The 17,926-nt window shown below is 41.4% G+C and overlaps 1 long non-coding RNA gene across 1 annotated transcript in view; it reads right to left on the reverse strand.

Annotated features, from left to right (window-relative positions):
• Positions 1–5,343: 5,343 nt before the first annotated feature.
• LOC119924978 overlaps positions 5,344–17,926 on the reverse strand; it is a 111,472-nt gene continuing 98,889 nt past the window's right edge. Inside the window, exon 4 of the long non-coding RNA XR_005449702.1 lies at positions 5,344–5,412. This is a non-coding gene — a long non-coding RNA (uncharacterized LOC119924978). The remainder of the gene's footprint in view (positions 5,413–17,926) is intronic.

Raw genomic sequence — 17,926 nt, forward strand, 5'->3', positions numbered from 1 at the left:
CATCAATCTGTAGAACCTCTCCACTTATTCTAGGCCATCATGCTCTGCTTGGACTCACTACCCAACCCTGCCTCTACAAATCTAATCAATCAATGGTATTTATTGAGAATGTACTACACACAGAGCAGTGTACTTGGGATAATTCAATACAATAGAGGTAGCAGACACATTCCCTGTCCACACTGAGCTTACAGTCTAGACAGGGAGAAATCCACACCTAAAGACCGCCATTTCCACTGAACTCAACTTCCTTGCTCCCTGCACCCCTGTCAATCTTGCACTACCAACCCTGGTTCAACCCCACAGTACGGTTCCTCCATTCCAGAATTCATGCTGCAAAGCCCTATTGGCAGATATCTAAGCTTTAGGTCAAATTTGGCCACTTGAAATTCATCTTTACTTGCTATAACTTTTCCCTATTCCACTCAAGATATTTCTCTTCCCTCATCTACTGTCCCTACCAATTATTCCACCCATTTAATGCCTTCTTGACTCCCCAGTGTTTCATCTCCCGCCTATGACCTTGCCAACTGTTGGTTGACAAAATCAAATCAGGCATGAGCTTCCAAAGGACTCCCAACTCCCTTTCCCCCTAAAAATCACTCTCATCCTTTCCAGCCACAAAGGGGATCTCCCTTCTGATTTCAAAAATCTACTGCCTTACCTGTGTCTTAGTCACCTTTGCTAACAAGAGAAGCAGTATTGCCTAGTGGAAAGACCACGGACCTGGGAATCAGAGGACCTGAGTTCTAATCCTGGCTCTGCTGTGTGACCTTGGGCAGGTCACTTAAGTTCTCTGTGCCACAGTTTCTTCATTTGCAAAATGGAGAATCAATTCCTACTTTCCCAGCTCCAGGCTAACAAATGGGCAGATGGGTGTCAGGCAGCCCGAATCCCCCCGAGAAGCTAGGACAGAGCCGCTTTAGTTTGTGCCACTTTCCTGCTTCCCCCTTCACCCACCCAGCCTGGCAGCGAAGGTGCTAACAGTGGTGTCTCTCCACGCCCGACAGGGAAAGCCCTGGCTATGGTGGCCCAAATGGGGGTCACCTCTGCCCCGGCCTCAGGGGTCAGCTCTGAATTCACCTACACACACTTCAATTTTAAAGGAAACCACGTATGTATGCCTGCCCTGCACGTGAGTCACTTCTTCCTACTTCACAGAACTTCATGGAAAATCCCACCTCCCTCTTTCCCGGCACCATTCCCTCCTCGGAAGACTGGGTGAACTCATAATTTAAATTAGGAGCCGAGGTCAGGAGCCATTGTAAGCCATCCTTTTGGCTTATCACCTTGAAGAATTTCTACTGAATAGTGCTTTGTAGAGGAAAATGCTCCAACCTACTATGGAGCCTCCTCAAAGTAAGAACGTTCTGGGTCGATTCTGTAATTTATCCAGCAGAAACTACCATTGATGCCTAAATTCTACACAGCCTTGTTTCCTTCAGCACCAGTGGGGCCTTCAAGGCCTCTGAGGCCAGGTCTTGCTTGGCCTTTCTCAACTTGCCCCTCCATCCAGAGGCGGGTCCCAAGGTGATGGAGAGAAGGAGCTCCACCCTGAGCAGCAGCCATCAGTCACTTATATTGGCAGGTTTACCAAGAGACCCCATGACTCTACTGACCGGACATGCTCATGTTAGTTATTTTCACGCACAGTGTGAGGGAGGGGCCTGACAATGACTTATAATTTCCATGCTGACTGACCTGCAGGGCAGCGTGGCTCAGTGGAAAGAGCACGTGCTTTGGAGTCTGAGGTTATGGGTTCAAATCCCAGCTCCGCCAATTGTCAGCTGTGTGACTTTGGGCAAGTCACTTAACTTCTCTGAGCCTCAGTTATCTCATCTGTAAAATGGGGATTAAGACTGTGGGCCCCCCATGGGACAACCTGATCACCTTGTAACCTCCCCAGCGTTTAGAACAGTGCTTTGCACATAGTAAATGCTTAATAAATGCCGTCATTATTATTATCATTATAAATCCCCAAACCGATCTCTAAGACAACAAATAAATTAGGAGCATTGGGCCCTCTTCCTCTCTGCCCATTCCTCTCCTATCTGAGGGGCAGACAGATCCCTCCCTGGATAAAGGGAGTTGGGCTGGGTGGGGGGAGGAGGAGAGGAGGAGAAATGCAGCAAGACCTCCTAAATGGCGACTCTGTTAACACTTCTCTAATTATAATAATACTAACAGTGCTTAGCACATAGTAAGTGATTAACAAATGCCATTATTAAAATAATAATGGTACTTAAGTGATTACTATGTGCCAAGCACTGGGGTGGATACAAAGTAATCAGATTGGACACAGTCCCTGTCCCACAGTGGACTCATGCTCTTAATCCCCATTTTACAGATGAGGTAGCTGAGGCACAGAGAAGTTAATCAATCAATCAATTGTATTTATTGAGCGCTTACTGTGTGCAGAGCACTGTAATAAGCACTTGGGAAGTACAAGTTGGCAACATAAGAGACATGCCCCAGGTCACACAGCAGACAAATGTCAGAGCGAGGATTATAGAGAAGCAGCGTGGCTCAGTGGAAAGAGCACAGGCTTGGGAGTCAGAGGTCATGGGTTCAAATCCCAGCTCTGCCAATTGTCAGCTGTGTGACTTTGGGCAAGTCACTTTACTTCGCTGTGCCTCAATTACCTCCTCTGTAAAGTGGGGATTAGGACTGTGAGCCCCATGTGGGACAACCTGATCACCTTGTATCCTCCCCAGCACTTAGAACAGTGCTTTGCACATAGTAAGCGCTTAACAAATGCCATTATTATTATAACCCAGGTCCTTCTATTTTCATTTGAGAAGCCTCCTGTCATTCAGTTGAAAATAGTATTGCTAACAATGGTATCTTTAAAACACAGGTGCATGGTTTAACCTTTTCCTGTTTTCAAATTGCTGTTCAGATCTCTTGGGTAGACTCATCCAGGGAAACAGTAGCAGAGTGGGATGAAATTCAAGTCTCCTGATAATCTTGCATAGATCGTCATCATCATCATCAATCGTATTTATTGAGCGCTTACTGTGTGCAGAGCACTGTACTAAGCTCTTGGGAAGTACAAGTTGGCAACATATAGAGACAGTCCCTACCAAACAGTGGGCTCACAGTCTAAAAGGGGGAGACAGAGAACAAAACCAAACATACTAACAAAATAAAATAAATAGAATAAATAGATCCAGTTTTCACTGGTCCATGGTAACTCCATCGGGAACTGGTTAACCGGAAAGCATTTGATTTGGGGCAGGGGATGGAGGAGTAGGAGAAGGCGTTGATCCAAGGCTCAGACATTTGAGCTACGGGATTTGTACATATCTTCCTTTTTCCTATGATCCCATGATTCCTGACTCTATCTCAAGGGGCTGAGCTTTTAGAAGTTTCAGTGAGGTTGTCTTCAGGCCCAAGAAGGTCCAGTGAAGAAGAAAAGCTACGTTAGCCCGTTTTTATGAGTGACACTTTCTTAAATACCATGCAACAAACCACATAACATTGCTCCCTATCTCCTTTAAGTTTACCATTTAATGGATAGTCATAATCCTACTTTATTAACCCTGTAGAAAGGTAGCTGTTCACTTTTTGGCTTTGTTCACCTGATCTAATTTCCACTCTCTGTTTTCAGTAAGGTCACTTTACCACCTCCATGAAGAGGCAGAATAAATGCAGCTATCATTATGAATTGAAAAACAAATAAATCCTCCCCCGCAAAAAAAAGTCCCCTTAAGAATATCCTCCACCAGAAACAAACAGTAATGGAACAGATATATATCCAGTACTGCTAAAGACTCAATACTACCTTCCACACATGTTATTTGATTCAGCCCTTTAATCTCCCACCCGGTTTGCACTGAATTGTTTAAGGGAAATAGGAAGTAATGCAATTAGCAAAAAATTTCAGTAATAGATTTTTATACAGGTATTACTACTGAATTTATGTATAATGGCTCAAGCAATAGTTTAATTCTTCAGTGCAATTTAAAATTACCGACTTGGCATATTCTGGGCAGTCGATAAACAGGAAATCAAACTTTTCTTGCAGAACAAAAACCGCACCATAAGTATTTCATATTTAATCTCATCTCTAGGAATATTTTAAATAACCTTTAAACCAAAAAAGAAATAGGGAATAATCACATCACTGTATACCTTCAGAATCGATGTTATAACTCTCAGGTTTATTGCCACCTTTTCTGGCTATTTGCCACATGTGCTATTTTAGAAGTTAGTCATTAGGAGGCAGCAAATGGTTCCAAAACACAAGCAATGATAAATATTAAAGGAAGTTGACAAGCCACTGAAAGCTTCTAAAACTAGAAAAATATATTCAGCTCACAGCCATCCTTTCTGAAATTTTGACTTGATTGAAGAGATTAGATGAAAGATAGAGGCAGTCACTTGCAAACCCCTTTGTTAAGCAATCTGAGCTATCCCTCTTCACACTAATTAATTGTGGATGCTTTCTCCAAGACTGTAAATAATCAAAGGGAGGACGGGACTTGATCATTGCTTGGAATTCTCACCCACAGACAGAGCTAACAAGGAGACTGTTCACCCAAAATAAAGCCCATTTCATGATTTCTGGTTTTAAAGCGCTATGCATACGTCAAGACATATCAACTGGATGCCTCCCAAGACTTGGGAACATTTGGAGTCTGAGTTAGGCACAGAACTCTTATTGCCCATTTATAAGGAAATTTCACTATAGAAAAATGAGTCCATTTTCAATCAGATAGTCCCTTTGGAAAGTTATTTAGCTAAAGAAAAAACTCTAAATTAGGCTTCGTTCTTGAAATGAGTTTGCAAAAGAAAAAGCTGGCTTCCGGATTTTTATGCAGGAGGACAGCCTACTGCAAATGGTATCAATAATTTTATTTCAAAAATAAGTGAAAGGCTGACCACAAAAAAATGTTGACAGGGAACCCAACAGTCAAGTTGAAAAGAAAAGCTATCTAGTATTTTCATCAGGAAGCAGGATAAATGAAACCCTTGGAAAAGAATGTCTCCAATTTGTTCATTTTATTACTGTTCTTCAAAAATATGAATGCACAGTGTTCAAAAACCATATATACTATTTACAAACAAAAATAGCAGAATAGCAACATAAAAAGCAGAACAGCTAATAGGTAATATGTTTAAAAAAAGAACATAAAACTCAATAATGGCATTGTAAGAGAAACAGTTAAGTTAACCCTGATGGAAATTCACCTCAAACAATTCAGATTATGAATAAAAGATCTATTCCTTTACAAATAGAAAAATAAAGAACAATTCCAACTGGAGAAACTATTTTCATCTTTATTACATCTATCATTTAATAATTAATAGGGATAAGAGAAGATATCACTCACTACTTACTATTTATCAGATGTCTGTCACGTCCTGGCTCTTTTAAAATCAATGCGGGAGTAGTTACCATGAAGAAATCTAGCAGGCAAAAAGGAGGAAAAAAAAATGAAAGTATTAGTATACTAAAAATTAGAATCTTCAATTTTTCTTGAGGCTTTTCCCAAAAGGTCCCAAGGGAAGGAAGAAAAAGAAAAAGTTGGAAAAAAAAATCCACCACAAATTCTGATCCAGCTCCTCAATCCCACGGATCTCAAACTTTCAACAATTTCAGCATTTACTGTTAGACTCCTAATTGAGAAAAAGATCCAAGTTCTCTATCACCAGTTACGTACACTGTATCAGTAAGGACGGATGCATCTCCAAAATAGTGATTACTTTAATGTTTTATCCAGATTTTCCCCCAGTTTTTCTCTCTCCCCTTCTCCCTTTTCCATTCACATTTTTCTTCCTACAAAACGCACATAGGTCTATCTTCCTTGTACCCTGAGTCAGGCCTGGCTTTGAAATGCATTTCAATCTCCCAACACAGACTGCTTTCATTGCATTTAGAGTCCCACCAAGGCCCAGCTTTAAAAGCTACTGATTCTTTTTTTCTTTAGCCTTCCTCACAAAAGAAGGGTATTTTGTAAATTACCAGCTCGTTCAGATCAACAAAAGGTACTTTCATAGAAAGCCCCATTTGATTTTGCTCAAATTTGATTACAAGGATGGAGAAAAGGAAAGGAAGTCAAAAAGAAAAACCCCAGATGGCTTTTTCATTCATCTCAGTGAATGAGCTTTATCTGTGCCTTTTGAAACTGTAGCAGTGGAAAAGCATTTCTGTTGGCTTAAAAAACTTGACAAAAATTATTGGTTTGCCATTTCTCATGTAACAGCCATTGGGAACTGGATGAAAAGACTTTTTCATGGGATCGCCTGCTTGGATCAAAATAATGGAGATTAGGTATTTCATTATAAATTACAGTGGGAGATAGAGCAGGCTGTCATATTAATAGCAACCTGCTCATGGCCTTCAATGGTAGCTATTCTCCTAGACAAAGGACCAAGGGGGTTGTCTATTGAACTTGTACTTTAGGCCTGATCAATTTTCTATCATCAAGGCAAAAGGTGAGATGACTAACAAAGGAATTCACACATGAGTGACCTCATAAGCCTACAGATAAAACAGCTTAAAGAAGCAAAATACATCCAGAAATTATGGATGATAAACTATATAAAGAAGAAGAGAGCAAGAGGGAGAGTGAGAGAGGAAGGAACGGTGGCCTCTAATTCCTCTCTCTCCTCTTGGCCGATTGGACACATTAAAAACGACGTTTTCAGCTGCAGATAATTGCCACATTTGGCTTGCAGAGTTCTGCCTTAAATCTTTCCATGTACTTCTTTTTGCCCAGGTTCAGAAATTTCATTCACTAGTAACAACGTATTGTGATCGAGACAAAGCGTCTTCCAAGTGCCACACACTCCGATTTTAAGAGTAACGGGAAATGTGGGCTTAAAGATGCCACCCAGCATGAATCAAATTTAGAGACTGTTATAGGTAACAATTCTCTTTTCTTTATGCTACAAGCAGGAATATTTCAAAGCCAAGAGTTGAATGCAGGCCTAACCTGAAATTCCTTTCAAAAATAGGATGCAATGAAATTTTGAATCAATGCCATTTTGCACAAATCATTCAATGCTATTTTAAGCAGTGATCTACCCAGCAAGTGAGGTTTTCAGGTTTTTCATGGCACTGAAATTGATGAATTAAGTTTTCCACTTTGGCTCTGACAAGATGTCAAAAACACTCGAGTAATTACAATTTTCTTCAACCAACTAATCGGCAAGATTTTTGTTACCATATGGAAGAGACTGACTTTCTGGGTTTATATTTCCTTAAACCAAAGTAAAAATTATATGGTCTCTCCCCCTCGTCCCCCTCTCCATCCCCCCCATCTTACCTCCTTCCCTTCCCCACAGCACTTGTATATATGTTTGTACATATTTATTACTCTATTTATTTATTTATTTTACTTGTACATATCTATTCTATTTATTTTATTTTGTTAATATGTTTGGTTTTGTTCTCTGTCTCTCCCTTCTAGACTGTGAGCCCACTGTTGGGTAGGGACTGTCACTATATGTTGCCAACCTGTACTTCCCAAGCTCTTAGTACAGTGCTCTGCACACAGTAAGCACTCAATAAATACGATTGATTGATTGATTATGTTAATCAACCATTCTGAAGTTACGGGTGCCATATATTTTAATGCTTTAGATTTTTTTAAAAAGCTGTACGGTGTTTAAGGAAAAAGATAGGAGTAGAATATACATTTTAATTAAATTATCAAAACCCAAGTGATATAGGCTGTGTTGCTGAAAGTGTTATAAGAAAGTACAATAAACCACCAATAGCCTAATGGCTTTGAGGAATTACCCTAACTGCTGTCCATTACAACAACTGTCAAAATAAGGGCCACATTTGACAAGCATCTTCTGGCAGAGGTAATGATCCGCTTTCTAGTGCCCATTTAAAACTAGATTAAAATGGCTTTATCCGTTTATATTTTGGTTGTTTCCTACATACAGATTACTCTTAGTGGAAGGGAGACTTTAACGTATGGGTCAGCTAGTCACCTGTCAGCAGCCTGCACAAAGAAATATGTCTACCTCTGGATATTAGATTATGCATCCATTTCTTCTGATTTTTCTGGAAGCCAGAAGTGAGAGACAAATGTTATTCTAAGATTTTACCACCACTCCACTATAAACCCATTAGCAAGTGAACTGTGAACATGTAACATGATTTGTTTCATTTTGGTTTCAGCAACAAGCAGAGGGGTAAAACCAGCTCTGGGTATGGAACAGAAACGTAGGAATCGTAGCCTTCTGGATTTACTTACTGGTTGATTTTGGACAAATCATTTCTACCTCTCTGGGGTTTGATTCCCAACTAATACATGAAGCTAGTGCCTAACTGCCTCTTAACCAAAAGCACATTAAAATTAATAACTCAATGCCTGGGAAGCATTTCATTCATCCCAAGAGAAAGCATAATTGCTATTATCTGAATACCGAAGAGAATAATCAAAGACTTATAAGTGCCAGATATTACAAGCGTTGTCAAATTGAATCAGAGAAAGGACTATTGAATCAGAGAAAGGACTATTGAATCAGAGAAAGGACAAAATTCATTGCTTGGTTATCTACATTAAATATGAGTCCCTTAACTCACTATGATGAGACCTCCCAAATGCAATCAATAAGAGTGAGAAGTTCAAAAGTTTTCAAAAAATTGTTCTCTAAAATATCTCCAAAACTGAATTTGCAAAGACCTAAGGAAATGACTTTTTAAACCCTTTTTTGGATGGGTGGGGCTTTTTTTCCACGTTATTTGGTGAGCACTTACTATGTGCCAGGTACGGTATTAAATGCTGAGGTAAATACAAGCTAATCAGGTTGACACAGTCCTTGTCCCACATGGGGCTCGCACTACCAATTCTCATTTTACAAATGAGATAACTGAGGCACAGAGAAGTTATGTGACTTGCCCAAGATCACACAGCCAAGTGGCAGAAGAGGGATAAATCAATGGTATTTATTGGGCACTCACTGTGTGCAGAACATTGCATTACATGCTGAGGATAGTACAATATAATAGAGTCACTAGATGTGATCCCTGCCCACAAAGTGTTTATAGTCTACAGGAGGAGCTTAAAACTCTACTGTCTACACCTGCCTTTCCTTCTTCCTCTCCACTTTAAAGTAGCTTTAGGCTGCCTCAGCACCAAAAACATTGTTGGGATTTTATCATCATCAATCGTATTTTTTGAGCGCTTACTATGTGCAGAGCACTGTACTAAGCGCTTAAGGATTTTATTCCTTCTCTCTGCTGCTGGGGATTTAAGACTAGACTTCATTTCCACTTATATCTTCTGCCTTGTTTTCCTAATCCACCCTCTTTTCTCCAGTGAACTTTCTGCTCCAAATCTGCCAATTGCCCCTCTCCTCCTCCTGTTCCCAAATTAACCGCACTGACACGCTCACTAACTTGTATTTTATAAAAATTTGATTAATTGCTCCATCTGAATTTGTGTTTTAATAGTGTTGGCTTCTGAGTCCTTTAAGATAGCTCGGTTCAAAATTCCAAGCCACGGGACAGCAACTACTAGATACATGACATTTAAAAGCAGAGGAAAGTTGATGGTAGTTCCAGACATTTCCCAAACTCGAGACTTAGACCTAGAAGTTTAGTTCACTGTGTAGGGTGAAAAAAGGGTAAAGCTAAACCAGATTTAAGCCCCTACACATCTCTAAGGTACCCAGGCTTCAACATTTAAGCTTTTATAAACACGTAAGAAGGACTTCTTTGATATAAAGATAATGCTCTGATTGTAGGAACTCACAAGCAGTACACAGGGCACAGCATCCAGGTAAATTGTGTGTATCACAGCAGGCAGAGATAGAGAGAAAACCAACCTACCCTCTCCCGCCTCAATTTAATAGATTCCACCTGTCTTGCTAATTGACTCCCACTCCCAAATGCTTCTAGGAAAGAGAGGCCTCTGCTTTCAGGGAAATGTAGTTCCCAGGTAGCAGGTACTACAAAAATAAGGCCCATTTCCAGTAAAAGATTTGAACATTTTCACAACCAGACCCAGCCCAAAGTAGATGAAACGAACTGGGCAACATAGGTGGCATAAATATTGCTATTGCAGTGATTAGCTATTTCTAATTAACCTCGGTGTGTTTCTTTTCATTCCAGAACAGACAAGGACTGATCTGTTGTTCATTATACGCCAGCAAAAGCTAATGTACTAAGCCTATGTATTAACCTGTATAATTTATTAACTGTGTATTAATTGAGAAGCAGTGTGGCTCAGTGGAAAGAGCCCGGACTTTGGAGTCAGAGGTCGTGGGTTCAAATCCGGCTCCGCCACTTGTCAGCTGTGTGACTTTGGGCAAGTTACTTAACTTCTCTGGGCCTCAGTTCTCTCATCTGTAAAATGGGGATGAAAACTGTGAGGCCCCCATGGGACAACCTGGTCACCTTGTAATCTCCCGAGCGCTTAGAACAGTGCTTTGCTCATATTAACTGCTTAATAAATGCCATTATTATATTATTAATAATAATTGCATTATAATAATATAATTATAATATTATATTATATTATTATATTATATTATTATTATTATTACTTCTTTCCTACCAGTCGTAAGAGCAATTGTTAAGCAGCTTTGCTATACTAGGTGCGGGACATGAGGTGTGGAAGCAGCATGGCATAATGGATAGAGCACAGAACTGGGAGTCAGAAGGTCATGGGTTCTAATTCCGGCTCTGCCACATGTCTGCTGTGTGACCTTGAGTAAGTCACTTCACTTCTCTGTGCCTCAGTTACCTCATCTGTAAAATGGGGATTGAGACTGTGAGCCCCACCTGGGACAGGGACTTTGTCCAACCTGATTTGATTATATCCACCCCAGAGCTTAGTATAGTGCCTGGCAGGTAGTAAGCGCCTAACAAATGCTGTCATCATTATTATTACTACACTACTCTGTACTGTGCAATGCGTTGTACTGGGCACTTGAAAAGTACAGAATAAAGACGTGACACATTCTCTGCCTTCATGTTTCTTGTTCTTAGCAGGGGAGACAAACATAAAAATATTTACAACTAGAGTGGTCAAATAATAATTGAATATATAAATATTATATAATTATATACAACACATTTTATATTATGCATTCATTCAATCATATTTATTGAGCTCTTAAGTGTTAAAATTGGCTGATAGGTTTTTACAACTTATCACCCTTAGAAGTTTTAAATGAAGAAGGCTTGTTGGAGGATTTTACCATAATTTTAAGTAATAATAACAATAATGATAAAAAATACTGTGTTAAGTGCTAACTTTATGAGAAGCAGTGCGGCTCAGTGGAAAAAGCACGGGCTTTGGAGTCAGAGGTCATGGGTTCTAATCCCGGCTCCACCACTTGTCAGCCGTGTGACTTTGGGCAAGTCACTTCACTTCTCTGTGCCTCAGTGACCTCATCTGCAAAATGGGGACGAAGACTGTGGGCCCCCCGTGGGACAACGTGATCACCTTGTTACCTCCCCAGCGCTTAGAACAGTGCTTTGCACATAGTAAGCACTTAATAAATGCCATCATTATTATTATTATTATTTATGCAAAATCTTGTGTGCAGGAGTGCTGTGTGCTTACAGGTTAATTAGAGCAGAGGTAGTCACCCCCCTACTTGGGATTCACAGTCATAAAAGGCAGGAAGAACTGGAATTTTACCTGGAATTTAAAGATGAGGAACTAAGGCACTGAGAAGTTAAGAGACTTGGCTAAGGTCACAAAGCAGACAAGAAGAGCTTCGGTTAGAACCAAAGTCTCTGGACTTCCAGTTCTGCGCTCTGTCCACTGGATCAATCAATCAGTTGTATTTATTGAGCGCTTACTGTGTGCAGAGCACTGTACTAAGTGCTTGGGAAGTACAAGTTGGCAACACATAGAGACGGTCCCTACCCAACAGTGGGGGGTCATCCTTCTTCACAACGTGGAAAGGCTGTGAACATGGGGAGAGCCATGGCCTGTTTAATATGAGGATAATAACAATTGTGGTATTTGTTAAGCCCTTACTATGTGCCAAGCACTGTTCTAAGCGCTGGGGTAGATACAAGGTAAAGTCCCTGTCCCGCACGGGGCTCACAGTCTTAATCCCCATTTTCCAGGTGAGGTGACTGAAGCCCAGAGAAGTGAAGTGACTTGCCCAAGGTCATACAGCAGACAAGTGTCAGAGCTGGAATTAGAACCCATGTCCTTTGACTTCGAGGCCCGTGCTCTTTCCACAAGGGACTTCCAAGCTGGGGGAACAGAGTGAGAGGATAGGAAGAGGTGCTCCATGAAGGCAGGGAAAATGTCTAATAATAATGGTGATATTTGTTAAACACTTACTGTGTGCCAAGCCCTGTACTAAGGGCTGGGGTACACTGGAGTGCACACAGTGTACTATGTAAGACAGAGATCATGTCTTGTAATAATAATAATAATAATAATAATGGCATTTGTTAAGCGCTTACTATGTGTGAAGCACTGGGGGCGGTACAAGGTGATCAGATTGTCCCACGTGGGGCTTACAGTCTTAATCCCCATTTTACAGATGCGGTAACTGAGGCCCAGAGAAGTGAAGTGACTTGCCCAAAGTCACACAGCTGACATGAGGTGGAGGCAGGATTAGAACCCATGGCCTCTGGCTCCCAAGCCCATGCTCTTTCCACTGAGCCACGCTGCTTCTCTAATGTCCTATCCTAGTGCTCTGTACATAATAGTGCTCAATAAATACCATTGTTTGATTGATTGATTGATTAGGAAAGACAAGAGTGAGATACAACCAGAAGGTTCCCTAAGAAGGAGTTAAGAGCATGATTTGGCAGAGAGCGGATAAAGAGAGTAGATCGGTAAGATAGGTAGAGTTGGTCTTCTAGACTGTGAGCCCACTGTTGGGTAGGGACCGTCTCTATATGTTGCCAACTTGTACTTCCCAAGCGCTTAGTACAGTGCTCTGCACACAGTAAGTGCTCAATAAATACGATTGATTGATTGATTGATTGGTGGAGAGCCACGATGGCTCTCCATTTGTGAGGAGTTTTTGTTTGATATGGAATGAGATGGTAAAGCAGAGGATAGTTTTGAGGAGAGGAGAGATATGGGGTTCAGAAAGATGATCCATGCAACCATGTAGTGAGACTAGAGGAAGTAGAGGCTGGAGGCCGGGAGACCAGAAAGAAGGTTGATATAGTAGTCTGGGGGCAGGAAACAATTGTGGTATTTAATAATAATAATAATAATGGTACTTGTTAAGCACTTACTATGTGCAAAGCACTGTTCTAAGCGCTGGGGGGATACAAGGTGATCAGGTTGCCCCACGTGGGGCTCACAGTCTTAATCCCCATTTTACAGATGAGGGAACTGAGGCCCAGAGAAGTTAAGTGATTTGCCCAAAGTCACACAGCTGACAATTGGCGGAGCTGGATCTGAACCCATGACCTCTGACTCCAAAGCCCGGGCTCTTTCCACTGAGCCACGCTGCTTCTTTGTTAAGCGCTTACTATGAGCCAACCGCTGTTCTAAGCACTGGGGTAGATACAAGGTAATCAGGCCAGACACAGTCCGTGCCCCACATGGGGCTCACAGTCTTAATCCCCATTTTACAGTTGAGGTAACTGAGGCACAGAGAAATTCAGTGACTTGTCCAAGGTCACACAGCAGACTGTGGCAGGACTGGGATTAGAACCCATATCAGGCCCTTGCTCTTTTCTCTAGGCACTTCCTATAGGGACAGCAAAAACAAGGCTTGAGCAGAGCTGTAGCAATTTGGGTGGAAAAGAAGGAACAGAAAGGGTTCCACAGTAGAGTGGTAGCAATTCCACTGGCACTCTAATAACATACTTTCCACTTTCAAGTCACCCAAGAATGGAAATCAATCAATCAATCGTATTTATTGAGCGCTTACTGTGTGCAGAGCACTGTACTAAGCACTTGGGAAGTACAAGAAGTTGATTTTTGTTGAATTATAAACAACCTGGTCAAATACCCTTTTAGACTTTTAGACTTTTCCCCCTTTTAGACTGTGAGCCCACTGTTGGGTGGGGACTGTCTCTATATGTTGCCAATTTGTACTTCCCAAGCGCTTAGTACAGTGCTCTGCACACAGTAAGCGCTCAATAAATACGATTGATGATGATGATGAAATACGATTTATTCCTCAAAAGCAATGCCACATTTCCTCCCGCCCTCCACTTCATTGCTCTCTGACTGCTCACCCCTTCTCAGCCCCAAAGGGAAACATTCCTTTCAGTGAGGAAACAAGAGTTGAACGGAGAGTCAAAGCTCCTATTAACTACAACCTGGAAATGGAGGAGAAGGAGAGTTTGGAGAAATAAGGCCAGTTTTATTTCCCACAAAACTTTTCTAGAAAATATTTTTTTCTGTAATTTGCAAAACATTTTCTTGGAAAATAAAAGGTAGGCTAAATGATGAACAGAGAAAAACTCAGGATTACTGGATTCTTGGTAAATCAGTGGAACCCGATTCAAAAAATGATAATGACCCAACTTGTTTCAATAAAATAAATATGGGTGACAGCGGTTACCACGCAAGGACATTCAACTTGGAAAAATGTCCCTGGTTTTGCCAAATTTAACTTGGAATCCTGCTGTCAAAAATTGGTGGAAACAAAGGTCAGGAGGTAAAGAGCATAATATTACACGGTTCCTGAGTTGAGGAAGAAATTATTCATCACCTTGTATGAAGCGAAGATAGGATCCAAGGAGTTTGCCTCGCCTTTGTAGGACCACTGTGTATGAACAAACAGTAGTAGTAGTAGTCATAATAGTATTTTTTTACTAAATGAGTGCAGAGAATTGTACTAAGAGCTGGGAAAGAAGGGAATTAGAATGGCCCCTGTCCCTCACAATCTGAAACCAAGTATGCCAAGCAAAATTACTTTTATTAAGGCCTCATTTAAACAAGCTTGAATACGACTATCTACCTTATATGACTACTTCAGTGTTTTTCCCAAATGAATTGGAACACTCCCTCAATAAAAACTAGATTCCTTAAATTTGAAATTTAAATTTTGTTTCGATAATATTTGCATGCACATGTCAAGCATACGCACACGTGATAAAATAATATCGTATGTTGCCTTTAGCATTCCACCTTGATTACTGCATCAAGTCTCCTTGCTGACCTTCCAGCCTCCTGCCTCTCTCCACGCCAGTCCATATTTCACTCTGCTTCCTGGATAACTGTTGCACAAAAACATTCAGTCCATGTTTCTCCATTCCTCAAGAACCTTCGGTGGTTGTCCATCCATCTCCACATCAAATAGAAACTCCTTACCGTCAGCTTTAAAGCACTCAGTCAACTCGCCCCTTCCTATCTTATCTTTCTCATTTCCTACTCTAACCCACTTGGCACATTTCACTCTTATAATATAAGCCTACTCACTGTACCTTGATCTCATCTATCTCACTGCCAACTTCTCACCCACATCCTAACTCTGACCTGGACTGTCTTCTCCCTTCATATAGTAGTTGTGGAATTTGTTAAGTGCTTACTATGCACCAGGCACTGTACTAAGTGCTGGGGTAGATACAAGGAAATTGGGTTGAACACAGTCCATGTTCCACATTGGGCTCATAGTCTTAATCCCCATTTCACAGATTAGGTAATTGAGGCACAGAGAAGTTAAGTGATTTGTCCAAGATCACACAGCAAGTAGGTGGCAGAGCCGGGATTAGAACCAGGGGCCTTCTGATTCCCAGGCAGACAATTTCTCTCCCCACCTTCAAAGCTTTATTGGAGGCACATCTCCTCCAAGAGACCTTCCTGACTAAGCCCTCGTTTCCTATTTTCCTATTCCCTTCTGTGTCACCCTGATTTGCTCCCTTTATTTATTCATTCAATCGTATTTACTGAGCGCTTACGGTGTGCAGAGCACTGTACTAAGCCCCACAACACTTACCTACTTTATTGAGAAAATCGAAACTATCATGCATGATCTCACTAACATCCTCCCTGCTCCTCTCCAGTCTCTCCCTCTTCCTGCTGCTTCAATTCTCCCAACTTTCCCAGCAGTAGCTCGAGATCTCCTGTCTTCCCTCAGAATCCACCACCTCAACCTGCATATCCGCACCCATCCCTTCACATTTTATCAAAGCACTTGCCTCCTCCCTTCTTCCCTTCCTGACAGCTATCTTCAATTTTTGCATTCCAATGGCTTCTTCCCCACCACTTCCAAACATGCTCATATCTCCCTATCCTAACAACAACAACAAAAAAAAACCCTTCCTTTACTCCATGGCTCCCTCCAGTTATCACTCCATCTCCCTTCTACCATTCCTCTCCAAACTCCTGAAGCGAGTTGTCTATAGCTGCTGTTTCAAGTTCCTCTCTTCCAATGTCTCCTTGATCCCCTCCAATTTAGCTTCAGTCTCCTTTGCTCCACTTAAACCACTCTCTCAAAGGTCACAAATGATCTCCTTCTTGCCAAATCTAACAGCCTCTACTCCATCCTAACCTCCTCGGCTTCTCAGATGACTTTGACACTGTGTGCCACCTCCTACTCCTGGAAACATTATCCAATTGCAGCTTCACTGACACTGTCCTATCCTGATTCTCCTCCTATCTCTCTAGCCGCTTATGCTCAGTCTCTTTCACAGGCTCCTTCTCTGCCTTCCACCCCCTAACTGTAGGAATCCCTTGAAGCTCAATTCTGGGTCCTCTTCTTTTCTCCATCTACATCCACTCCCTTGGAGAGCTCATTTGCTCCCATGGCTTCAACTACCACCTCTATGCTGAGGTTTCCCAAATCTACATCTACAGCCCTGACCTCTCTCCCTCTCTCCAGTCTTGCATTTCCTCCTGTCTTCAGGACATCTCTACTTGGATATTCTGCCCTCACCTCGAGCTTAACATGTCCAAAACAGAACTCCTTATCCACCCAAACTTTGTCCTCCCCCTGATTTTCCCATCACTTTAAACAGCCCCATCACCCTTCCTCTCTCACAAGCCTGTAATCTTGGTGTTATCCTTGACTCATCTCTCCCCTTCAATCCACATATTCAATCTATCATTAAATCCTGTCGGTTTGACCTTAACAACAACACTAAAATCTACCCTACCCAAACTGCTACCCCATTAATCCAAACATTTCTCATATCCCCCCTTGATTTCCATATAAACTAGCTTGCTGACCTCGCTGCCTCCTTGTCTCTCCCACTCCTGTGCACACTTCACACTGTTGTCTGGGTCATTTTTCTACAATAACATTCAGTCCATGATTCCCCACTCCTCAAGAACCTCCAGTGGCTGCCTATCCTCCTCTGTATCAAACAGAAACTCCTTATCATTGGCTTACTGGGTTACTCTCCCAACCTTCAAATCCTCATTGAAGGCCCATCTCCTCCAAGAGGCCTTCCCTGACTAAGCCCACATTTCCTTTCCTCCCACTCCCTTCTGCATCACCCTGATTTGCTCCCTTCATTCAACCCCATCCCCAGGCCCATAACACTAATGTACATATCCGTAATTTGTACATTTATATTAATGTCTGTTTCCCCCTGTAGACTGTAAGCTCGTTGTGGGTGGGGAATGATTCTTATATTATATTCTATTCTCCTCAGTGCTTAGTACAGTGCTCTGCATTCAGTAAGTGCTCAATAAATACAATTGACTGAAACAGCTGGCCCAGGCAATGGGCAAAGGAGTAAATAAGAATGGAGAAATAATGTGACCAGTTGGAGGAGATAAATACTTAATTCTTGATGGATATTTCTTCATAAAATAAGGGTAAAAATGCTCAGATGCTGCCATCATACTGTTGAATTTACTGGACATCAATGGTTCTACTTTAAGTGAGTGATTGCTATATTCTGACAATTCTAGACCTAAATCACCATGACAACATGAACATATAATTATATAGTATACATGCATGGAAAGCAAATTAATGAAAGCGAAATACAAAAGCCACAAGGGAGATTTTTCTTTTTCATTTGGTACAGTAAAAAAAAGAAAAAAAACAAGGACTGAATGAAAAG

This window comes from Tachyglossus aculeatus, chromosome 1 (assembly GCF_015852505.1).
Source record: "Tachyglossus aculeatus isolate mTacAcu1 chromosome 1, mTacAcu1.pri, whole genome shotgun sequence".
NCBI classification, from domain to species: domain Eukaryota; kingdom Metazoa; phylum Chordata; class Mammalia; order Monotremata; family Tachyglossidae; genus Tachyglossus; species Tachyglossus aculeatus.